Source organism: Camellia sinensis, chromosome 5, assembly GCF_055761805.1.
Source record: "Camellia sinensis isolate YWXY chromosome 5, ASM5576180v1, whole genome shotgun sequence".
Classification (NCBI taxonomy): Eukaryota; Viridiplantae; Streptophyta; class Magnoliopsida; order Ericales; family Theaceae; genus Camellia; species Camellia sinensis.
This window is the reverse complement of record NC_138965.1, coordinates 170,419,819-170,446,461: the sequence shown is the minus strand read 5'-3', so window position 1 is coordinate 170,446,461 and position 26,643 is coordinate 170,419,819. Positions and strand designations below refer to the sequence as shown.

The 26,643-nt window shown below is 43.6% G+C and overlaps 1 pseudogene; it reads right to left on the bottom strand.

Annotated features, from left to right (window-relative positions):
- LOC114262288 (UDP-glycosyltransferase 73C4-like) overlaps positions 1-26,643 on the bottom strand; it is a 69,951-nt pseudogene that overhangs the window by 30,726 nt on the left and 12,582 nt on the right.

The following is a 26,643-nucleotide window of genomic DNA, read 5'->3' as shown; positions in this document are numbered from 1 at the left end:
AAACTGGTATATGCGTTCCTGTAGAGATACACTCTAAAAGCATATAGCAAGTAAAAGAGAGCTCAATCACCCCTATGTTGGGGTAGGGTTTCCCTGTCCTATTTTGTCAGGAACTAGGGTTTCACTACGCACGCAGCGGTTCTCAAACAACTTAGCATCGGGTAAGCAACCTGTCCTAGCTTGGAATGGTCACTATAGATCCGAATATGCACTAGGTCGAATGGTCAAAAGGGTGCCCCGGTAAACCAGGGTTTGTGTTCCCATGCTGTCAGAGCCCATAGCCGGTCAGCCTTATGGACATGCCTTGACAAGACAAGCCTCCGGCAAACCGTTCAGGAATGGCAGATGGCAAACACTGTGTTCCTAGGCGCACCAATGCACATGCAATGCAAAGAAACACATAAATGAGATCAAAACAGGATATCACGAGTTCGAGTCAAACTCTCTAAATTTCCCCAGCAGAGTCACCAGAAACTGTAGACGCGCCCGCGTGGGGCCTCGCTACTACAGTTCGGACTCGATTTGTGTCACGGTTCTTAATCTGAACCAAAGAGTCCAAATCTGGCAAATCGTTTTGAGAAACAGATTTTTGAAAAAGTAGTGCCAAATATGGACTGCTTTGCCAGATACAGAGTCGCCACCTAAATATTTTAAAATGGGAGAATTTAGGAAACCCTGACTCGGTGCCGATGGCCACATGTCCGTCATCACCGGAGTTGTCTCGGCTCGGGAGCTTGGGTACGATCGGGGAAGGTCAGCTATGAGCACCCCCTTTCGCCCGGTCCGAAGACCGGCCTCTACTAACCGTGATATCCGTTTTTGAAAACTTTACATGTTCTTAAACCAATTATTAGCCTAGAATTACTATGTTATGCGCGCAGCAAACAAGTATAGACTAGATTGCCTAATTTGGAAATAAACATTGCATATCCGTTCGGTTTGAAAATGCTTTGGAATTTGCTGCTCGCAAGTAGGCTAAAATACGGATTTCAACGAGTTTTTCCAACTCAAACAATCCAACCTTCACCCACAGGCATTCAAAATAGGTTAACACATAAGCATCTAGCCACATGTTAAGTATGCTGAGATGTTAACATTCACACACATGCGAGATGCTAAAGCATAAATACTTACATCGTACTCCGTGCCAAAACAGAGAACTTGTTAGCAAACATGCATGATCCAAGTCCATGTTAAGTGCCTAATGCATTGCATACGAAGTGTTGCTAGAATAGGCTCGGCTATCCTAAACATGTCATGTGAAAATGCACAATTATCACGTATTCAGTTTGGGGATTGAAGTACTGATGCAGTTAGCGTGATGTACCGAGCCTAATGCATGCAATACAAATGCATGGATGCACACATGCACAGCATAAGGTATGCTAAATTAAACGTGCCCTAATACTAACCATCATAAGCAGGTAAATAAAAGGGAAGAAAGACGTGAGGTTGGAAGACATACACACACTCACGCACACTTATTACAGATTTACCCTCACTCGGAGGGACCGAATAAATATTACAAATTAATTAACTACGCAAGCTAATTAATATTACAAATTAACTAATTTAATTAACAAATTAAATGAATTAATTAAAACAGGAAAACGCCTCGGGAAGCGCGCCACCATGCACAAACTGCCTCTGTTTTCTTTCCTCTGCTCCTCTGGAGGCTGTCAAAACCTCAGGGCTGCATCCCTGGACACTGGGGAGTGCCACCGGCTGAGTGGAATTACCACCGGCACTGGTGTGTGGCCATCGGCACAAAATGGAGTCTATCGGCAGAGGAAAGATTGCCGGCCGGCACCTTACACTGCCGGTCGGCAAAGAAAGCCTGCAGAACCTGCAACTCACAGCAACAGAGGGCAAAACAAAGCATGGCAGCACAATTCAAGGCATGTATGCACCAACCACGTCTCTTATCATTGTAATGACTCAAAGGGACATGTGCCTCGGTTCTCGGACCACCAATCACACATTCCCATGCATGATGGCCCAAAGAACCAAGTATGCAACTTTGGTTTCAAATGCGATGCAAACCAATCAAACAAACAAGGCCCTATTCCTATCACCAATTCAAGGAACAAGGTATGCATGCAAGATGCAATGCGACCTAGGCATACAAGCTAGGAATGCAACATGACATGGCAAGGCACTTATGCAATCATGCAAACATACATATGGCAATGCAAATGGATGGCAAGATGGACTTATACATGAATTAGGCAACTCTAAAAAGGCCTAAAACAGTAGCTAAAGTGTTCAAAACAAGAGGCCAAAACACATGCACACATACACATAATGGAAGGCCTACACTTGGGCACAATTTAAACAACCCTCAAGCACACTTGAAAGGGATAAACAAGAGCAATTAGCATGCATTATAAGCTTTGAAATCATGCTAATACATGGTGCCAAACCAAGTTATAAATCAAGTCAAGCATGCAACAAATGGCCTAGGTGTTCAAAGTAAACCAAAGTGGCATTGAATTACGCTTAACAAGACCAAACAAGGCATGCATTAAGCAACCAAAATCAGAGGTTTAGCATGTTAAAACAAAGCTAAAGGACTACTTAGATGGCATCTAAATGGCCCAAATACAAAGGCATACACCATGGCCAAAACATGGAGCATTGCAACACATGCTTATGAGGCATTAAAGAGGCATGCAAGGCAATCAAACAAGCATGGAAATGGGACTGAAATGGCATATAGAATGATCCCAAATCACCAAAACAATGCAAAGATGGCATGCTACACACGCACATACTCAAGGCCAACAAGCCCAAATACAAAGGAGCTATATCAAGCATGCAAAGATCAACCCAAACGACTATGGACAGAGCTAAAACATGGCAAGATAAGCACATAATCTTCACAAGACTAAGCCTAAAACATGCTCCAACAAAGGCTAACAACCTAAGGCACATTAAGGCACAAATAAGGCATTACATGACAACTATGCTAAGCATGCATAGAGTTCCAAAACCAACTTGAAATCATGTTATATTATAGATATATAAGCATGAAAAACAAACCAAACATGCTCAACACACACTCAAACATAGGCTTCCTTAAGAGGCCAAAATATGCCCTTTTCAAGGACAACAAGGAGAGGGGGTGGCCCTCTCCTTCTTGGGACTTCAAAGTATCATCTTCACCACTGAAATCCCTCAAGATTTTAGTGGTGAAGAGACCTCAACACCAAAATCCCGGAGCTAGCACAAAATGGCTCAAAAAGAGGCCTTTTGAGGCCTAAGGGTGGTCAACAACCCTCAAACAACAAAACACTCTTAATAAACAATAAAGAGGGCCTAAAAACAGAACTTTTTTATGTTATACAATAAGCACAAAAACAGCTCTAAGATAGGTATAAAATTAATGCAAGAATGGGGAAAAAAAAGGACTAGAATCTCACCCTTGAAGGCCCCTTCACAAATGGTGCTCCAATGGCCTCCTTGAGCTTGAATCTAACACCAAAATCTCAGAACAAACTCTTTAGAACCTCAGCTCCAAGAGGAAGGTGAAACACTAGGTGTTTGTGTGCAATAGTGAGACACAAAACACCTAGTGTACAAATAAGAGGGAAAGAGAGATAGAGAGTGTATATCTAACCCTAACCCTAGAAAAACCAGAGCTTGGTCTGTATTTTTTCTCTCCCAAAAATGTCTAAAAGCTCTCCTTTTTGCCTTAGAGAGAGCCCTCTCTATATGCCTCTTGTAAAGCTTACAAGACAAGCTTTGCAAGAGGGAGATCCCTCCATACACGTGTATGGAGGGGAGCAAAAGCAATACAGCTGTCTAAAAATATCTGCAAAAGCAGATGAACAGCAATCGGCCGGCCAAAAATGCCATCTTGGCCAAAAGGAGTGCCGACCGGCACAAAAAAGTGCTGACCGGCAACAAAGAGTGCCGACCGGCAAACTATATTGCCGGTGGCAGCAAAAACCAGCCGGTGGCATCTAGCCACTGCCGGTGATGGGTGGGGATGGTCTACAAGCCCCACTCTGCCTCTCCAAGGCAAGATGCAAGTGTTTGGTGCAAAACCAGACACTAAACGGTCGAGTTCGAAGATCCTGAGGCAAGGCACGCGAGCCGAGGCCTCCGGGAACTCCAAACGAACACAAACATGGATAATCACCGAGTGTTCAAACGGTGACGTCCAAGTCTTGAGGACGGTCAAAAATGAGGTGTCTACAGTTGCCCCTCTTTGACAGAACTCGAAAGTCATAACAATGACGGGAGTGAATGTCAAAGCCCAGAGACGACCCATTTTTGACAAGGCCGAAGACTCAGACAAACATACAAGACAAATAAGATATGCGCCCGAAGGCAGGGGCAGAATGCAAGACAATGCACGAAGCCGAGCATAACTTATGATCATGCAAAGAAAGCTGTAATGAAGCAAACATGCGACAATTTTAAGCTAGCATACCAAACTACACTACAATGCAGAAAGGATGTAAGAGAATTATGGAATTCTCAATACGTCTCACTCGGGAGATGCAATACCTGTGCGGCTCGTCTGGTTGCACCAGCCTCAAATGAACCGTACATACGATATCGTGCCTGCAAAGAAAACAAACTTAACAGGTACAATATCGTTAGCAACATGCATAACAATGCAAATGTGGATGCAAAACAATATGCAATATATACAAAACAATGTATAAACAATGCAAATGAAGATGCAATGTAATTGAAACAATGCAAGCTACATGCAAAGCATTTGAATCGTGATCCAATCACGAGTGGTTCGAAACCACACCTATGTCAAATAGATTGATGGAGGTAACAAGTCTGTCTACCATAGAACGGTCAACTGAACTATGAGTATTGTAGACAGACGCAAGAACAAGTATTGGGTGGAATCGACATAAGTGGGGAAACGACCCGCTGGAGAAAGGACTACGATCCTAATGCCGGATGCAAAAATTACACTACAATGTAATACATGAATATGGCACGCAGGCCAAACCAAATCTTACCTAGGAAAGGCATGTACACATACAAGCCATGTGTAACACAGAAAAGGTGCCGCAACCCTCAACCAACATATCAGCGTGGAATCGGCGCGATACACATGCAGAACTGTGTTTTAACATGAAAAGTAAGGGCACATACCAGACCAAGCTCAACCTGGAAAGGCGCAAGCCATAGATGAAATGTGATGCAATGAATGCATGCAATCTACAATGCAATATCTACAAATATGCAATGGAATGGATATGGATACAATGGATATGGCACGCAAGCCAAACCAAATTTTGCCTAGGAAAGGCATGGACACATACGAGCCATGTGTAACACAGAAAAGGTGCCGCAACCCTCAACCAACATATCAGCGTGGAATCGGCGCGATACACATGCAGAACTGTGTTTTAACATGAAAAGTAAGGGCACATACCAGACCAAGCTCAACATGGAAAGGCGCAAGCCATAGGCGGAAGGTGATGCAATGAATGCATGCAATCTACAATGGAAATGCATGACAATGCACTATGATGCAATGACTATGATTGCAACTTTCCCTATCTTACCAACAGGGTGATATACTAGGTTGGTTCAGTATCCAGAATTGAGGCGTAGACATGCCGCCTCAACCTATGGGGCTTCCATACAGATTTCAAGCCGAGGGTAAACCTCTGGGTATTTAAACCAGACTTTAGTCTCGGAACTCCCGAACCTTTGCGTTCTAGGCATAAGCCGTTCGAACTCTAGTTTCCACCGTCCCAGTTGGTCTTCTAGGAACTCATCGCAAACATAGGCAGGTGGCTTTACCAGACCACCGAAAAGTCGTTCGGGCACGACGAACACCAAAGGAATTGCACCTTCAGAGGATTTAAGGTCTCCTAGACCGGGATGCAAAATGGTATGCATGACAATGCATGTTTTTTTTGTTTTTTGTTTTTGAGATGCAAATGATGTATGAAATGCATGTTGCATGAAATGCGCGACAACACGCGGCTTTCGAAGTGTACGACAATGCGAACACTAAAGGTCTTACACCTTCCAAGGATTTAAGGTCTCCTAGACCGTACGTGTTTAAGGTCTCGCCAGACCATGCGTGTTTAAGGTCTCGCCAGACCGGCGTATTGCACGACGGTATGATGCGCAAAATAGCGCAATGCGTTAGGCAACGCGAGTGCACAGGACAGTGCGATGGAATGCATGCAAAATGCAATGAGATGCGCAAAACAGCGCGAAATTGAAATGCACAAAACAGTGCGATGCGCAGAACAGCGCGAACAATTTTGAAATGCACAAAACAGTGCGATGCGCAGAACAGCGCGAACAATTTTGAAAGGCACAAAACAGTGCGATGCGCAGAACAGCGCGAACAATTTTGAAATGCACAAAACAGTGCGATGCGCAGAACAGCGCGAGGTTTGAAATGCACAAAACAGTGTGACGATTTGAAATGCACAAAACAGTGCGATGGTTTGAAATGCACAAAACAGTGCGATGGTTTGAAATGCACAAAACAGTGCGACGATTTGAAATGCACAAAACAGTGCGATGGTTTGAAATGCACAAAACAGTGCGATGGTTTGAAATGCACAAAACGGTGCGATGGTTTGAAATGCACAAAACAGTGCGATGGTTTGAAATGCACAAAACAGTGCGATGCGCAGAACAGCGCGAGGTTTGAAATGCACAAAACAGTGCGATGCTAAGTGCGACATGCATGCCACACGGAATGTAAACGGGCTTAAATGCGCAACAACGCACGTATTCCGGAATGCATGACAATGCATGGAATGGAAATGCAATGATGATGCATGAGAAATGTGCACGTCAATGCAAAGGGGTGCGTGTTGCAACGCATGTAACACGTGCATAACAATGCAAATGTGTGACGCACGACAGCGCGATGTAATGCATCAAAGTAGTGTGATGAACTTGTGCAACACACATGAGGTAACTTTTGAATTCAAAAGGATACAAAAAGGATACACCTTGTACGAATTCGAGTGCCACGCACTGGAGACACGGCCCGCGGTCAGAACGGAGGCCGGTTGAACATCGGAGATGCACTTTCTTGCACTTTCTTGAGCTATGAAGACCACAAACTTCTCATATGGCCTAAACAAAGCTGTGGGAACCCCACCGGCCGAAAGATGAGGCCACCGGCTGGCCATCGGCACAAAAACAATTCCATCGGCACAAAAAAGTGCCGGCCGGCACAAAACATTGCCGACCGGCAAACAGTTGCTGGTGCGGGGCAGTTTTGACTTTTCACCTCGGGTGTTATAAAATAAGGCTTCAAGCCCTATTTTCTCATTCCTTGGCCGCCGAAAACTCTTGCTCTCTCTCTCTAGAGCTTTTTCCTTTCCCCGTTTCTCCGTTTCTTCGCGTTCTACGCCCGTTTCGTTGTCGGATTCGCGTTTCTCTTCGCGTTTCGGACGTTTTCGACCGATCACATTCTCGTTTCGGTGCCTCGTTTGGCGTTCTAGCCTTTTCGGGGTTCGTTCCCCTCACTTTCCTCTTCATTTCCGTGCCTTTTCACATTCCGGCCTTCCCGGCCATTTTCGACCCTCTCGGGAGTTGACTTTTCAGTTGACTCTTCACATTCCGGCTCGGTTTTCCTTTTCCGGCCATTTTCACACCACTCTCTTCATGGCGGACGACATTCCATGTGGCGGGACTCCCCCGGACCACGAGATGGATCCCGGGGTCGAGCTCTTACCACTGAGCGAGCGCCCGTTCGACCCGGCGACCTACCGGCCGGCGATCCACGTTCTGCCCCCAGACGGCCTGCGTCAGTTCCGGAGCTTTGAGAGGTACGCGGCGCCTGAGCTACTGCTGCGTGAGCCTACCTCCCACCTTTCATTCGGCACTTCCGAGGTAACTTTTCATCTTCTGTTTTACTTTCCGCAATGTAGGATACAAAAACTGCCATAGTTAGCTGTATTCTCTAATTGCTAAAATCTGATATGCCGTAGACCGTAGTTGACCGTAAACATACATACAACTGATATCTGCTTGAGACTGACACATGCACACACACTGCACTAGCCCTGAATCACCCAAACACACGGCACACACTGTATTTCACTGCACACACACTGGTACCCAGTATTTGTCTGAATCTGTCAAACTTGCACATATGCTACATCTGTTCTGAAACACTCAAACACGCTGACACAGCACACGTATTTCACTGTAAGCACACCGGCACCCGGTATTTGCCTGAATCTGACAAACTTGCATACATGCCATATCTGTCTTTTCAAAACTGCATTTTGAATGTTGTCTTGCAATTGTCATTTTCTGTTTGCAGGCGGGTTCCCATACCATTCGTGGGTATGGGAATACTGGTGCATGAGAGTGGTATGACGAGCTCCCTGATGCGGTCCAGCGCATCGTGGACCGGGCGGGCTTCGGCACCTTCTGCCGAGGGCTCTCTAGGTTGTCCACATGCAGACCTCTTCTTGCTGCTTTAGCGGAGAGGTGGTGGGACACCACCGATTCTTTCCACTTTTCTGCTACAGGGGACATGACGATGACCCCTTATGACTTCTCGATGCTCACAGGCATCGGGGTAGGGGGGGATCCGATCCCTTTTGACACAGACATGGATGAGTGGACCGCCGCTCAGGTCCATTTACTGGGGGAGGCCCCACCACTAGCTCGTCCAGGCTTCGTGCGGTACTCCTGGTTCGAGACACAGTTTCGGGTCCAGCCCGCATTGGAGGAGGTGCAGATGACCCCGGAGGACGAGGAGAGGTATGCTCGCGGCTTCCTCATGTTCCTGTTCGGGACTACTATCTTCGCCGACCGGGCGAACACCGTGCCTCTCTGCCTTCTCAGCGCACTGGTGGACGTCCGGGATATTTTGCACTACGATTGGGGCGGCGCTGCTCTGGCCACCCTGTATGGATATATGAGCTCGGCTTCTCGTGGCAGCGGCCAGCTGCTCGGAGGTTACTGGCGGGCTTGGGAGGTACATTTCTTCTCCGCTTTTCATTTCTGTCCGATATTCTCTGTACTCTGTACACTGCACACACTGTAGTCTGCTCTATACTTGCTGTATACTGTACACACGGCACTCACATACATTCTGCTTTACACTGACTGTACACTGCTCACACTGTACACTGCACACAATACACTGCACAACACACGGCTTTGCCATTTCTGCTTTATTCTGCCGGTCATACTAACATCTGTTTTGCAGTTGTGGGTTTACGCCTACTTCCCTAGGCTTGCTCCCGTACCAGTCACGGAGCCTCCTCCGGCTGTCCCGTTCTCGAGTCGCTTCGACGGGAGATGCACCCGGCGACCACGGGAGACATTCGGCTTCTTCCTTCGATATTTCGACACCATCACCCCGGCCGAGGTATGCTTTACTTTCAGTTCATTTAGCTTCGCTTTCCCACTGCATGTTTCAATAACAGTAGATAACAAACTGTCTGTCACTTTCAGATCACATGGCGGCCATGGGCTTCCTTGCCGTCGGCGATGCGGGGTCGATTCCCTGGTGCTGAGGAGACCTCGCGTTTCCGGATCTTGCTAGAGGGCCCGGTCTGTCGGGCTTGGTACCTGGGGGAGCGTTTTCTACGCCAGACCCGCGGGTTACCTGAGCAGATAGTCCCGGCTCACCCTCCTGCAGAGATGAGGGAGACCGAGGGGCTGACTACTGAGCAACTGGATGATTACTCCATCGGCTAGGAGGAGGCCGGCTTCCGAGGCACCGGCGACTATCAGGAGTACGTGCGGATGTACCTGATGCGTCCCTTGAGCGGCCGTCGAGCAGAGGGGGCCAGACCTGTAGCATCGGCGGCTGGGGCCGGAGCGGGAGCAGGGGCTGGATCTTCGAGGAGGGCCCGGGTCCGTGGTAGGGGTGGAGTGCAGGGAGGACGGGGAGCTGGCTGGCCTGCCCTGCCTGCTGTACTGACTTTCCAGGGGCAGGGTGGGTCGACCTATCAGATCCCCTTCGCCCCTCCACCGGCTGGTCACGAGTTCATCGACGTCCCCGACTTACAGCCGGTATGTTCTACTGCATTTTGTACAGTTATTCATTTCAGTTTACTTGATATTCCACAGAATATTGATGCATCTGATACTTTTGCAGGCCTCTTCTGAGTACACCCGTCAGTCGTTGGCGCTGAATGCCTCGATGATGGGGATGCTCCAGCGGACATTTGACCTCCTAGCCGTCTACAGTATACCAGTATGTTCTTCTGACATTGGCCTCAAACCATTCATACACTGCTTTACATAATCTGATGCACGACACAACGCCTGATACACTGATCTCACAGCATCTGACACACTGCATACACTGCATTCTGCACCGTACTCTGTACTGATAAACTGCTCACGGCATTCATACACTGTACTCATCCTCTGCATTCTGCACTGTTAAACTGCTCACGGCATTCATATACTGTATTCATACACTGCATTCTGCACTGATAGACTGCTCACGGCATTCTCACACTGTACTCATACACTGTATTCTGCACCTTTAAACTGTTCACAGTGTACTAATGCATTTCCCTTTTTGTGTACTTTTTCAGCCTCCTTTCCAGATTCCCATGGCAGGAGGTGCTCCGGCCAGACCTTCTGTCCCTGCTCGGGGGAGAGATGAGGAGGGCAGGATATTTCCCCGTACCAGGGGAGGGCGTACTCACGTCGGGAGTAGCTCGCGAGCTCCAGTCCCGGACGACGACGACGACGAGGAGTCAGAGGCGGAGGCAGAGTCATCGGAGGAGGAGACCGGAGACGGTTCTAGCTCGGGGTCTGATGACGACGCTGATGATGCTCCTGGACCTTCGTCCAGGAAGAGGACTAGGACGGACTGACGGCCCCCCGGAGTGCTTGACATAGATGCAGATTTTTGCTATCTTTTCTTTCTTTCTTGTACTTTTCTTTTTAGTTGGTAGATAGATTACCTTGTACTGCCGCAGGCAGATTTTGTTTTCTTCAAAACTTTGTACTTGAAAAAGATTATGAAATGAAACGGACTTTTTATCTGAAAAAGTGTTTACATTTACACATTTCATGCATTGCATCGCATCTCATCATGTTACACCTCAATGTAAATGGGACTGATTGGTTGTCTGAAAATTGAACACTTGCACTGTAATAATCAGATAACTAAAATAGCCGACAACAAAATAACCCAAGCAACCCACTGCCTGATTCTGGATACACAGCCCTTGCTCTGTTGGGGGATTAATCTGCATACAGCCCGTAACACAGCATTCGTTTCATTCTGCACACGGCAAACTTCAAACAAAACAGCCCAATCTGACAAGACGGCCTTCAAAGGTGGAACCAGTTGGAGTCGGAACACACTCAAATGTAGAGAATGGCACAACCTTCTTAAGCATAAATGATTTTTGAAATCGAATGAGGGTTTTTCAAACCGGGATATCGAGCCTACAACTGAACACAGCGGGGAGGACTGAAATATAGGTGCACGACCTAAACACAACGAGACACGCTCGAAAAAGACTAGAAACGAAAGACGAGAACGTCAAATCAAAGAAACACGACACACAGACGCGTGAATGAAGATGGGGGACCTCAGATCACGAGGGGCCAGTTTCTCTAGGCATTGTTTCCCACCCTTTCTGATTTGTGATTCTCACATCACTCAACTCTCAGGCTCGGATTTTCTCTCGAAACCCTTTTCCTCACTTTTCTCTCAACTTACACGTCTCTATTCTTCATTCTCTCATTTTCCATCCCTCCTCGGGGTGACTGATGAATGAATAGAACGGTGTGGGTTCATGCTCAATACCGTTAGCTCACAGCTATTTCTTCCGGCGGGTAGAGCGCTCTTCTGGCAAGTACGTCGATGACGGGGGAAAGACAGAACACCTGGCTCAACTGTACCCCTAGTTCATCATTTTAACCATTTTTTGTTTTTGCTTTCTACTAAAACAGCTTTGATCAAAATGAGAGTCGGATTAACGCACTTGTTCGATTTTTGATTTGAAAAGCATGCAAGTCAGGCAGCAAGCACTGAAAGTTTTCATTTTTTGGGTCCAAGACAACGGTCCAGTTTTGGAAAATGGAATAGTTTTCGAGAAAATAGTCAACCTCAGTAAAAATTTTCAAAAACTATTTTTCAAACAGTCAATGCTCAACGAGCATGAAACTTACCCTTCGAGATGCGCAACCTCGGATCGGAGGCAATGGAAAATTGCCCCTGGTTTGAAGGGGGGTGGGAGGCAACGGAAAGTTGCCCCTAGTTTGGAAGGCGGCTCACAGCGGTTCGTGGCAACGGAAAGTTGCCCCTTGTTTGGGATGGTGCCGCAGCAATCCGCAGACAGTCTTCATTGGCGATGGTCGAGCTCTTGGACACAGCGATGACGAAGACGGTCACAACACATATATGGACACAATCACCTTGAAGGGTGTTGGCCACTGGACTTTGGGGATGAAATTGAAACCATTGCATGGACTGAGACGTTATGAAAGCGTTGGGGGCTGGACTTCATGATGAAGTTGCCTACGTATCCCAAACATGGGAATCAAGCCTTACGTAGTTCCGGTTAAGGTCCACTCGGGTATTTTAACCTTCACTTTGTTTGGCTCTCACTTTTGCCAAGGCGCCCAATGCGGGTTTTCGACCTTGCGAGCTTCTTTTCATTTTCTATTTCTTTTTCTTCTTTCTTTTTCTTTTCTTGCTTTTTTCTTTTTTCTTTTCTTCTTTTTTCTTTTCTTCTTTTTTTTGTATATTTTGCTCTTTTTTTTTTATTTTTCTCTTGCTCTAACTTTTGCCTGGGTCGCCCTTCTGGGTTTTCGACCCAGCGAGCCTCTCAAAGGGTAAAAGTGTAGCAAGTCCATGCCAAATGGTTTTTTGAAATTGAAGCCTCTCTGTGTCTAGGAGAACGGCTGTTGCACTGATTTGCGGAGAATCCATCAGGGTTACTCTACGAGCTTCTTCCGGCGAGATCTACTCCTTCTGATTCGGCCTTGATGCTTCTTGATCGAAGGCTACCTCAAAATTGGCCACACGGGCCTTTCATGGCGTTTGTCCGTTGAACTTTCTGAACATTCTGAACGGGTTCAAACTCGAAAAACAAATAGGTTGAATCTCGAGGCTGAGAGCGATCCTAGGCTGCGCAATCTCAAGAGCGATTGCACACAGGTCTTCGCAGGGCCGCGTAAAACATTTGTTTTTGAAAGTTTTTAAGAAAGCGACAAATCGCTCGCGCCGAAGATAGTGTGGAACCAATCTGGATCAGGCCAGGATCCTTCCTAGTACTCACGCCGACAAGCATGATTTTATCCAAAAAAAGGCTTAGCACGCCTCTCTTCCTCTCAAAATGATCAAAATTTTACAAAACCCGAGGAATTCCTTCCTCTTCGTTTTTATCACCGCAGTGTTCAAAAGTTTTTTTTTTGAAAAACTTAGGTTAATGCAATGAGTTTGGCGCGCAGGAGAGCAGGCGAGATGTACTGTCAGCCCAATCAAATTTTCTGGCACTTATGCTGAAAGCAAGCATGAAGTTGAGATAGCAACAGCTGTTTCATCCGGATCTGTTGGTGCAACTGGCCCCTCGGCAGAAACAGACTCAAAGCAAAAACAGATAATAATTACAAAACAAAATGGTGTTCGGGGCGACATCCCCAGAATCACCTGGTATTATATACAACGGGGACTGACTCAATACAACAAGACAGACCCTTAAGCAAAAGACTGACTCAAGACAAAGAGACAGACTCAAAACAAAAGACTAACTCGATATCCAAGCCAGGGTTTACAAAACTCGGTTTCACCGATGCTCAAAAATGCGTGCCAGACGCTTCAAAAATACACCAAATGTCACCCGCAGGCGGTTCACTTCACATACTCGCAGTATCTGAGCCCTCGAAATCCAACAACTGAGTGGTGACGGGCTTGCCCGAGGTGGGTGGTAGGATAACCTTGTTATCAATCAAGTCCTGCACTTCATGACGAAGGCGGGAACATCCATCGGTGCTATGACCGGACTGTTGGTGGTACGCGCAGTACAAGGTAGCATCATGAGTGGCGGGGAGATTCTTCGGGAGTGGCCGGGGCTCCAAAGGCTTAAGATGCCCATTCTTGGCCAATATTAGCAATGCCCTAGACAAAGGCATGTGGAGGTCGTGAAAGACCCTGCGCCCTCGGGGCAGGTACTTTGCAGTTTGAGGATTCTTGCCAGATGCGCTGGCGAAAGGATCAGCTGGCGCTGCTTTGGCTTTTTGAACCTTTCCCGGTGCAGGGTTGGGAACTACAGGAACTGTCTGGGCATGACGGGGCCCATCCCGGTTTTCTGTCTGGCTTGAACTGCTTTTGATCGGAGCGGGGAAAGCATCATCCACAGCTTTGGTCACTATTGCAGACGTTTGTTGCTTGTTCATCCCTCTGGCCTTCAGAGCCTCGACTGCCCACAGCAGTTGCTCAATGGGGTCGGCATCCATCTTTGCCTTGTCTTTTCCTTTGGCCTCAGCCTGATCAAGGGTCGGGGTTGGTGCTGGCATGTCGTGGCTATAGCCGGAAGCCACCTCTGGCTGGCTGAGCTCTATCACAATCCGCCCCAGTAGCGGGGGCTCCTGTGGTACAAAATTCCCGGCATACGGCACCGCTGGAGGTGAAGTCGATATTCCATAGGCGAGGTCTGCCACAGACCTTTGGAGATCGCCTATCATCCCCATCAATTCGAAGGTGGTGGGCTCACGAGCCTGATATAACTGGGGAGCCCAGACTGGGTGCACAACGGGCATCCTGGGCGGGTGTGACATACTGATGTTGGCCTCATTCTGTGGGGCGATCCCCTGTTCCGATGCAGCTGCCATAACCACAATTTCTTCTGAACTTTATGCCGCCATAAATCTTGCCTCAGCAAAGGGGAGACGCTGGCTGTTCTGTATCAACTCTGCAACTCTCTGAACTGAAAGAAAAACAGACAGCACTTCAGCCCAAACTGATCAAACACGGGTGTAGCCAAACAACTGTACCCTACTGCTGATCACTGTTCCCAGATTTCTGTTCCCAAAATACTGAATCTGATACCCGCGGATAACTGATTCCTGATAACTGATTCTCAACAATACTGATTCTGGTGCCCTCGGGCCCGATACTCAAACTCGCAAACTGGTATATGCGTTCCTGTAGAGATACACTCTAAAAGCATATAGCAAGTAAAAGAGAGCTCAATCACCCCTATGTTGGGGTAGGGTTTCCCTGTCCTATTTTGTCAGGAACTAGGGTTTCACTACGCACGCAGCGGTTCTCAAACAACTTAGCATCGGGTAAGCAACCTGTCCTAGCTTGGAATGGTCACTATAGATCCGAATATGCACTAGGTCGAATGGTCAAAAGGGTGCCCCGGTAAACCAGGGTTTGTGTTCCCATGCTGTCAGAGCCCATAGCCGGTCAGCCTTATGGACATGCCTTGACAAGACAAGCCTCCGGCAAACCGTTCAGGAATGGCAGATGGCAAACACTGTGTTCCTAGGCGCACCAATGCACATGCAATGCAAAGAAACACATAAATGAGATCAAAACAGGATATCACGAGTTCGAGTCAAACTCTCTAAATTTCCCCAGCAGAGTCACCAGAAACTGTAGACGCGCCCGCGTGGGGCCTCGCTACTACAGTTCGGACTCGATTTGTGTCACGGTTCTTAATCTGAACCAAAGAGTCCAAATCTGGCAAATCGTTTTGAGAAACAGATTTTTGAAAAAGTAGTGCCAAATATGGACTGCTTTGCCAGATACAGAGTCGCCACCTAAATATTTTAAAATGGGAGAATTTAGGAAACCCTGACTCGGTGCCGATGGCCACATGTCCGTCATCACCGGAGTTGTCTCGGCTCGGGAGCTTGGGTACGATCGGGGAAGGTCAGCTATGAGCACCCCCTTTCGCCCGGTCCGAAGACCGGCCTCTACTAACCGTGATATCCGTTTTTGAAAACTTTACATGTTCTTAAACCAATTATTAGCCTAGAATTACTATGTTATGCGCGCAGCAAACAAGTATAGACTAGATTGCCTAATTTGGAAATAAACATTGCATATCCGTTCGGTTTGAAAATGCTTTGGAATTTGCTGCTCGCAAGTAGGCTAAAATACGGATTTCAACGAGTTTTTCCAACTCAAACAATCCAACCTTCACCCACAGGCATTCAAAATAGGTTAACACATAAGCATCTAGCCACATGTTAAGTATGCTGAGATGTTAACATTCACACACATGCGAGATGCTAAAGCATAAATACTTACATCGTACTCCGTGCCAAAACAGAGAACTTGTTAGCAAACATGCATGATCCAAGTCCATGTTAAGTGCCTAATGCATTGCATACGAAGTGTTGCTAGAATAGGCTCGGCTATCCTAAACATGTCATGTGAAAATGCACAATTATCACGTATTCAGTTTGGGGATTGAAGTACTGATGCAGTTAGCGTGATGTACCGAGCCTAATGCATGCAATACAAATGCATGGATGCACACATGCACAGCATAAGGTATGCTAAATTAAACGTGCCCTAATACTAACCATCATAAGCAGGTAAATAAAAGGGAAGAAAGACGTGAGGTTGGAAGACATACACACACTCACGCACACTTATTACAGATTTACCCTCACTCGGAGGGACCGAATAAATATTACAAATTAATTAACTACGCAAGCTAATTAATATTACAAATTAACTAATTTAATTAACAAATTAAATGAATTAATTAAAACAGGAAAACGCCTCGGGAAGCGCGCCACCATGCACAAACTGCCTCTGTTTTCTTTCCTCTGCTCCTCTGGAGGCTGTCAAAACCTCAGGGCTGCATCCCTGGACACTGGGGAGTGCCACCGGCTGAGTGGAATTACCACCGGCACTGGTGTGTGGCCATCGGCACAAAATGGAGTCTATCGGCAGAGGAAAGATTGCCGGCCGGCACCTTACACTGCCGGTCGGCAAAGAAAGCCTGCAGAACCTGCAACTCACAGCAACAGAGGGCAAAACAAAGCATGGCAGCACAATTCAAGGCATGTATGCACCAACCACGTCTCTTATCATTGTAATGACTCAAAGGGACATGTGCCTCGGTTCTCGGACCACCAATCACGCATTCCCATGCATGATGGCCCAAAGAACCAAGTATGCAACTTTGGTTTCAAATGCGATGCAAACCAATCAAACAAACAAGGCCCTATTCCTATCACCAATTCAAGGAACAAGGTATGCATGCAAGATGCAATGCGACCTAGGCATACAAGCTAGGAATGCAACATGACATGGCAAGGCACTTATGCAATCATGCAAACATACATATGGCAATGCAAATGGATGGCAAGATGGACTTATACATGAATTAGGCAACTCTAAAAAGGCCTAAAACAGTAGCTAAAGTGTTCAAAACAAGAGGCCAAAACACATGCACACATACACATGATGGAAGGCCTACACTTGGGCACAATTTAAACAACCCTCAAGCACACTTGAAAGGGATAAACAAGAGCAATTAGCATGCATTATAAGCTTTGAAATCATGCTAATACATGGTGCCAAACCAAGTTATAAATCAAGTCAAGCATGCAACAAATGGCCTAGGTGTTCAAAGTAAACCAAAGTGGCATTGAATTACGCTTAACAAGACCAAACAAGGCATGCATTAAGCAACCAAAATCAGAGGTTTAGCATGTTAAAACAAAGCTAAAGGACTACTTAGATGGCATCTAAATGGCCCAAATACAAAGGCATACACCATGGCCAAAACATGGAGCATTGCAACACATGCTTATGAGGCATTAAAGAGGCATGCAAGGCAATCAAACAAGCATGGAAATGGGACTGAAATGGCATATAGAATGATCCCAAATCACCAAAACAATGCAAAGATGGCATGCTACACACGCACATACTCAAGGCCAACAAGCCCAAATACAAAGGAGCTATATCAAGCATGCAAAGATCAACCCAAACGACTATGGACAGAGCTAAAACATGGCAAGATAAGCACATAATCTTCACAAGACTAAGCCTAAAACATGCTCCAACAAAGACTAACAACCTAAGGCACATTAAGGCACAAATAAGGCATTACAAGGCAACTATGCTAAGCATGCATAGAGTTCCAAAACCAACTTGAAATCATGTTATATTATAGATATATAAGCATGAAAAACAAACCAAACATGCTCAACACACACTCAAACATAGGCTTCCTTAAGAGGCCAAAATATGCCCTTTTCAAGGACAACAAGGAGAGGGGGTGGCCCTCTCCTTCTTGGGACTTCAAAGCATCATCTTCACCACTGAAATCCCTCAAGATTTCAGTGGTGAAGAGACCTCAACACCAAAATCCCGGAGCTAGCACAAAATGGCTCAAAAAGAGGCCTTTTGAGGCCTAAGGGTGGTCAACAACCCTCAAACAACAAAACACTCTTAATAAACAATAAAGAGGGCCTAAAAACAGAACTTTTTTATGTTATACAATAAGCACAAAAACAGCTCTAATATAGGTATAAAATTAATGCAAGAATGGGAAAAAAAAAGGACTAGAATCTCACCCTTGAAGGCCCCTTCACAAATGGTGCTCCAATGGCCTCCTTGAGCTTGAATCTAACACCAAAATCTCAGAACAAACTCTTTAGAACCTCAGCTCCAAGAGGAAGGTGAAACACTAGGTGTTTGTGTGCAATAGTGAGACACAAAACACCTAGTGTACAAATAAGAGGGAAAGAGAGATAGAGAGTGTATATCTAACCCTAACCCTAGAAAAACCAGAGCTTGGTCTGTATTTTTTCTCTCCCAAAAATGTCTAAAAGCTCTCCTTTTTGCCTTAGAGAGAGCCCTCTCTATATGCCTCTTGTAAAGCTTACAAGACAAGCTTTGCAAGAGGGAGATCCCTCCATACACGTGTATGGAGGGGAGCAAAAGCAATACAGCTGTCTAAAAATATCTGCAAAAGCAGATGAACAGCAATCGGCCGGCCAAAAATGCCATCTTGGCCAAAAGGAGTGCCGACCGGCACAAAAAAGTGCTGACCGGCAACAAAGAGTGCCGACCGGCAAACTATATTGCCGGTGGCAGCAAAAACCAGCCGGTGGCATCTAGCCACTGCCGGTGATGGGTGGGGATGGTCTACAAGCCCCACTCTGCCTCTCCAAGGCAAGATGCAAGTGTTTGGTGCAAAACCAGACACTAAACGGTCGAGTTCGAAGATCCTGAGGCAAGGCACGCGAGCCGAGGCCTCCGGGAACTCCAAACGAACACAAACATGGATAATCACCGAGTGTTCAAACGGTGACGTCCAAGTCTTGAGGACGGTCAAAAATGGGGTGTCTACACATACTAGTTGCAACAAAGAACTTCTGAGCCATGTCAGGCGAAGGGACCTTGTCGAGATTCTTGAAAAATCTAGAAATCCCCTAGATATTGATTTGTGATTATGTATCAATTTGAAGCAGTAAATAACAATCCCAATCAAACAATCAAGACAAGTCGACACAACGATTATAACGTGGAAAAATCACAATTGAAGTGCCTCTAATTGTGATAAAAAACCACAGGCCAAAGTCACAAAACAATCTACTAAGAAGACAAAAGGAATTACACAAGTGTACTCTCAATTACTTAGCGAATCTACGCCCGAATTGAACCAACTCCTATATGCCTATTCCACCACGGTCTTCACCTCGGAATTGTCTTGCCCAACGATCAATCCACAACGTCGATGTCAAATCCACGACGATGAGCCACTCCAAAATTCACCAAAGCTTTAGGCCCAAATTCCACGGAATCTACTGAAGAACAACACTCTCTTTTAGTATTGAACGAAACAAACAATCCTTTGATGTAGACTTTTCAAACTAGATTTAAACTCAAACAAACATCAAAGAAACTAGCAAAAAAGCTCAAGATATAAACCCTAATATACAAGAAGAAGATTTGGAAGCCGTAACCCTAAAAATAGATGAAACCACATATTTATAGAAAACTAATCCGCGATCTCTGCTCGAGCACAAGAATGGCCGCTCGAGCATAGGAAAGTTCACTCAAGCATAGAATTCTAACTTCCAGTACTTTTGCAAGCGATCATGTCACGACCCGCTCCTTGTATCCAAGGGTTAAGCATCGTGATGACCAGTAACTGAAGTTACCTCCGTCCAATTCTTGAACAAATAAATAAATGCAAGCGGAAATAATATTTAAGTGAGGGTACCAAAATAATCATCGGAGCTTCTATTTTTATTACAAAATTTATTGACCAAAAAGGCCGATATTTACATATAAAAATATCATAACGGTGCTTTGTGTGTCTATTCCATAGCCTCGCATCTAAGACTTTCCAAAAACTATTTCTGAATTGCATTGTTTCCTGAAAATTGGTAAATAGCTATAAGCACATGGCAGAGTGAGAAATATTATGCCAAGAGTATAAGGGACACAAAATAACCATGGATAATTATGTAACTAAAATATTTAAAATAACTTAGTCTGAACAAATAATCATTTAAGTAGCAAAACTGAGATTATGTAAATAAATAACCATAACCATGGTACCAAACAGAACGAAATAGAGGTCATAGGAGTGACAGTCTGAACAGAGGTTCGGATTCAAGAGGTGGCTCGTACGGATTATAGAGGTGGCTCCCACAATAGTGTAGCACTTATCTCCGCACAACACTTTGCTCTGCACAGAACAGAGATTAATAGATCCATGACAACAGAGGGCCACAAAGTGACCAAACAAAGCCGATGGTTATTTAAGTCCCCCAAGGCGTGGGACTTCCGTGGTGGTACTTACAAAACATAATTGTATATAAGGTCATAGTCAAATAATCATTAAAAGTTAAACAAACATATCTATGGGTTTCATTTTAAGCAAATAGGGTTCAGAAAATAATCCACGTAATTGGAATATTAATATAATTTATAAAACATAAACTTGTATGTAATAATTTATGGCAAGTGTCATGACCCGAACCCACCCCCATGGGTTAAGGACATGACCGGCCAGTAATCCTGAGATTACCTACGGCCTCAAATCAAACCAGACATAACTCATCAGAGTAAAGGGGCCAAACGGAAGCAAAATTTAAAACTTTGTCCATAGAGCTGTGCTTACGTGGCACATCATTACAAACCATACATACACGTATTAATATCTCACATCAAAATATGTACTAATACAAAGCTCTGTACATATAGGATATATCAAGTCTAGGTCAGCCAATCAAGACCATAAACATATACAACATAAACCAAAGTCCTCGCCAACATGACAAAATAAAATAGGATAGCAAAAGAGCGAAGACGAGTCCTGTGCATGAGACGTAGGGCTGACTCTTCAAAACCTCGGTTGTTCCACACAAACTTCACTGAGGCTGGGTGTGGACCTCACTTAGCTCACCTACAAACACATGAATGAGCGTGAGCGAAAGCCCAGTGAATAATATCAAATAAAGAAGTTACACAATGGTATTTAGAAAAACGTACTTCAAACAGCCTTGGGCCCAATTTGTATTTCTATCTAGCTTATATATAAATATAGGTCAAGTGACTGCGGTTCCAAACACATCATACGGCCTCGGGCCCAATTCATTCATGTCATTTATGTCGAACGGCCTCTGGCCCATTCATTTGCATCATACGGCCTCTGGTCCATTCGTTAAGTCACACGGCCTCTGGCCCATTCATTCATGTCATACGGCCTCTGGCCCATTCACTCATGTCATACTGGCCTTTGGCCCATTCATTTTATCATTCGTGTCAAACTGGCCTTTGGCCCATTCATTCTATCATTCGTGTCAAACTGGCCTTTGGCCCATTCTTTTGTCATAGCAAACATTCGTCCACCATTCAAATTAACAAACTTATAAGACTTGCACAGAAGTAAGCAATTGGACGAACAACATATTTCAAATATCTTTATTAAGATATTACTCACAATGATCGGCTGGGTGATTTGCCCTGGAGCTTGACCCTACACATTACATGAACACAACCGGTCACAAACAATTCAGTTTGTCCCTTGATTCACATATTCCTCTTTAGGCTTCTTTAATTCATTCACAATACTCAATGCATGCCTAAGAGTACTTAGAAGTAAAAGAGAATGGAAAACGAAACACAGAATGCATTTTCAAAATTTCAGAAATAGGGGTCCCCACTCGAGCGTGGACTTCCCCGCTCGAGCGGACCCACGAGGTCTGCAAAAGTGCTGGTTACATCATTTTCACGCTTGAGCACGAACTCAGACGCTCGAGCTGAAGGTCTATCTACATAGCTCCTGTAACGCCCTCAAAATAATAACAATAAACCCATCAGATAAGACATGCATTTACATATAAATTAACCACACTCTGATATTCATTAGAGTTCCATTACATAAATATTACATGTTAACCTCATAACAAAATGCCCTACGGGCTTACAGCTTTCCAAGTTAACACTTGGTTACAACAAAGAGTTCTAACTCGTTTACACATTAAGCCCTTGGCTTGAAGTTACATGTAATACATCAAGAGTAAAACGACAAAACTATGCCCGCCACTAGCCTCCCAGCTATGTCCTTGGAGGTGGCATGCTTCCTGCACCTGAAAATGATATTCCCATATAGGGTGAGCCACAGCCCAGTAGAAATACACTAAACCAACCATGGACAATGACTAAAACATTAGCAATTGATAGTTGGTCAATACTGATAGAATCACATAAATTAAGTATTTATGTCAACGACTTACAAGTCCCAATTACTTTTCATTTTTCCCTTTTTCAACAGACAAGCATGCTAGCTCTATCATCATTTCCACAGATATGTATAAAAACTATATCTCACATTCAGATAAGCATACAAGCTGTATCCACACTTCACAAAGATAAGCATATGAGCTCTATCTTCGCTTCTCTAGACAAGCATATAAGCTGTGTCTACGGAGTTCATCCCCTATCTCCTCCCAATACTTATCCGGTTTAGAGGTACATCCCCTATCTTCCCCTAAACCGCGGAGTGCATCCCCTATCTCCTCCTCTACACATAACGTATATAAACACATTGGTTCTATATACAATCACACAATACATACAATTAATGTATTCTATTAACCGTCAAGTTCCATGACACATTTCATTGATTAGTTTCAGTTTACCTAATCATCATGCATTGTCTACAACAATCTCGACTATCCTCCACCGATAGCCCAAAGCAGTTATTTCTAAAACAGAAAATAAATGCACAAATGGATATTCAATCAACATTTCATTTCCTCATTTCTCACCAATTAATTATCCCAATTTAATTAAACAATGTAATTAGGCCATTTTCCATAATTACCATATCAACCCTTAGGTTTCATTTTCATCAATGATTCAACAATCATTCCATTTTTCTATGCCAAACATGCACCTAGGTTTATTATGAATAAAACCCCAACTTTTGTAAAATTACACAAAAGCCCCAAACTTTCACAAAATTACCAAACCAAGCCCAACATCTCAAAATACCAAAATTTAAAGACAAAACCCATAGAGAGGAGTAGGATGTCCCTACCTCGAAGTTTAAACCAAAAAGGAGATGAAGACTCCAAGGTCAACTTGCTCCAAATCCAAACTTTTTTTCAGATTAAATCGAAGCTCTCAACGCCCTCTATCTTTTTAATAAAGGCTCTAGGCTAGATTCACACCCTAGGGAGATCAAATCTTAGAGAGAGTGTAAGTTTAGGGAGAGAGAGTGTCGGATTAAGGGTTTGCTCAAAGAAAAGAAGTGAAAAAGTGATGTTTTAGACGCTGCTGTCCGCTGATATAAAACACCCTCGCTCGAGCGAAGGATTGGTCGCTCGAGCGACCAGACACAGAAAACTCTCGCTCGAGCCAAGAAGTTCTCGATCGAGCGAAGAAAAACCCAGACCGCTCGAGCCACGAAAAGCTCGCTCGAGCCAGGAAATGCAACTCTCAGGTCCAGAACCGGTGCAACACTACTCTCGCTCGAGCGACAAACTCCTCGCTCGAGCGAAGGACTAAAAATCTGGGCAGCAACACTAGGCTCCCAAACGCAACCAACCTGTAACAAACCTGCCCAACGCATCTTATAACTCAATATACAAAGTAAAGAGGATGCAAACTAGAAAATAAACAACTACCAACATTCACGGACACATGTCCGGATCACTGTACAACAAAGGGTAAACCCGGGATCGCTATAGCTCCCCGCTCGAGCGTGAACTTCCCCGCTCGAGCGGACGCCATGTCTGCAAAAATACTGGGAGCTCGAATTTCCTGCTCGAGTGGACGTCATAAATTCTGGGTTTTCCAGAACTTGTTCTTGAGTTCGAATTTGATATTCAAAGGCTCTAAACACATGATTTTGGCTCAAAATTCACATACACATGTACTAACAAGATCCAACACCAAATTCATTACATTATGAAGCTCAATTTCACAAATTAATCACATGCATGTCTCAATTCACACCAAACTTATTTCCAACATAACAATTTCATGCATTCAAAGCTCATACTCTTAGGAATTGTACATGCATGTGAGATATAACTTTCATTACCAACTCAAATGGTGAAAATGGTGATCACAAGCATGAACTCTAACCAAAATCCTACATGGATCATACCTTTCATGCTCAACTATACAAATTCATGGCAATTATACACATGCATGCATTCCATGACTTCAAATTCATCAAATACAACATAATTCTTGTTCTTGATCACCATGCAACTTTAAATTCAATAAATTACAATATTAAACTCATGAATAATCAATCACTCACCTAGAAGCTCAATCTTCCAAATTATGGAAAAATCTTGAATTGGTCTTCAATTAATTCAAGCTTCAAGATCAAAATCTCAATTTGAGCTCTTCCTCTCTCTCTCTCTCTCTAAGCCGGCCTCTCCCTCTCTCCTTAGAGTGATTTCAGCCAAAATGAAATAAAGAGAGAAGTTGAGTGCATAGTGCCCTTTTATGTAAGTCCCACTAATCAAAACTATCAATATTAAATAATTGGACACTTAATTAATCGTTTTGAATCTAATTATTCTGATCCGAATCAATTTTCAATTAAATTTCACCGTAGGCTCTAAAAATTATGCCAATCATAATGGCACAGTCAATTTCGGGTTTTGTGGCCGATAAGGCCTTCAATTTAAATTCCAAAGCAGATAATCAAACAGATATTCCTATGGTGAACAGATAGAAATTCAAAACCACATATTTTCACATAAATGGTGCACAAGATCATATCAAATACATAATCACATTCATAATAAGGACCAATTAGCGTAATACGGAACAAGGTTATCACAGTAAGTCAAAACATACGTGAAATATATTATGGTGACTCAAGGTATAATATAACTCACCTTAACTTTAATACCTCACTCATTCTTTCCACTATCAAACACCTTCTTTACTTCCAATATTCTCTATCCCTTTCTTTAGTTTCTTTTCCTTTCATTTCCTTTCTTTTCTCATTTTCTTTTTCTCACAGTTGAGCACCTCCTCCCTATTTAGGGAGGTAAGAACGTCCGCTAGCCAATACGTGACAGCGCGTATCCTCCCACTAATTCGATTAGATTTATACTTATCTTTAATAAATATTTAAGATAATTACACTTTGGCCCAATTTTCTAATATAACTATATAAATAAATCAATCCCTAATTAAATTACACTCTATGATATACCAACAGAAAATTAATTATTTATTTTACTACCACACCCATTATTATTATTATCATTATTATTATTATTATTATTATTATTGTTGTTGTTGTTGTTGTTGTTGTTGTTGTTGTTGCTGTTATTGTTATTTATTTACTCTTACTTTTATATTTATTTATTTACTATCTTTAACTTTAATTTGGCCCAACTGGTATTATAATTCCATATTTCTATTAATTTAGCCCCAAATAATAATCCCTAATTAATCCCATATTTGATAATCCAATGCCAAATTAGATTCTGTATTTATTATTATTTATTTAATAATATATCATCACATACAACCATAATACTAGTATAAAATTTAAGGGACAACTTAAATTTTCGGGTTGTTACAATCTTCTCTCTTTTTAAAAATTTCATCCTCGAAATTTGTCATATGTATAAGCTATCTGCTGCGCATTCTGATCAATATATATATTAGATGATTAATCTGATAGAAAATATTTCCTAAAAAAAAAACGTTACCAAAAACAACTCACTGTCTAGTTGTCAAAAATTATTTTGGGCCAAAATGAGAAACAATCAGTGACTTTAAAAACTTTTCATTAGTTTTATTTTCGAAAAAAAAAATAAAAATAAAATGAGAACACAATCAAACAAGCGACTGGGAGTGAAATGACAGAATCATATGTAGGAGTTGAAAGAATTTGAGATGAGCTTCTATTTCTTTTATCTGTGAACTTTCCACTGACGAAAAATAGTTTTAAAATTAGTAACTTTATAATTTGAACCCACTTTTAAAAAAATCGAAATGAATTTTTTTTTTTGAATACTGAACTTGAAAAAATATATATTTAATTATATTATAATTTTGGTGGGTGCTTGAGCTTGACACCCTCTGTTTCTTTTCCTTCTTTTGCTATAACAAATATCCCTCACAAATTATGCACAAAAAAAAAAAAAAAATATATATATATATATATATATAAAATCATATAAAATTATAATATAATTAAATCGACTAACAAA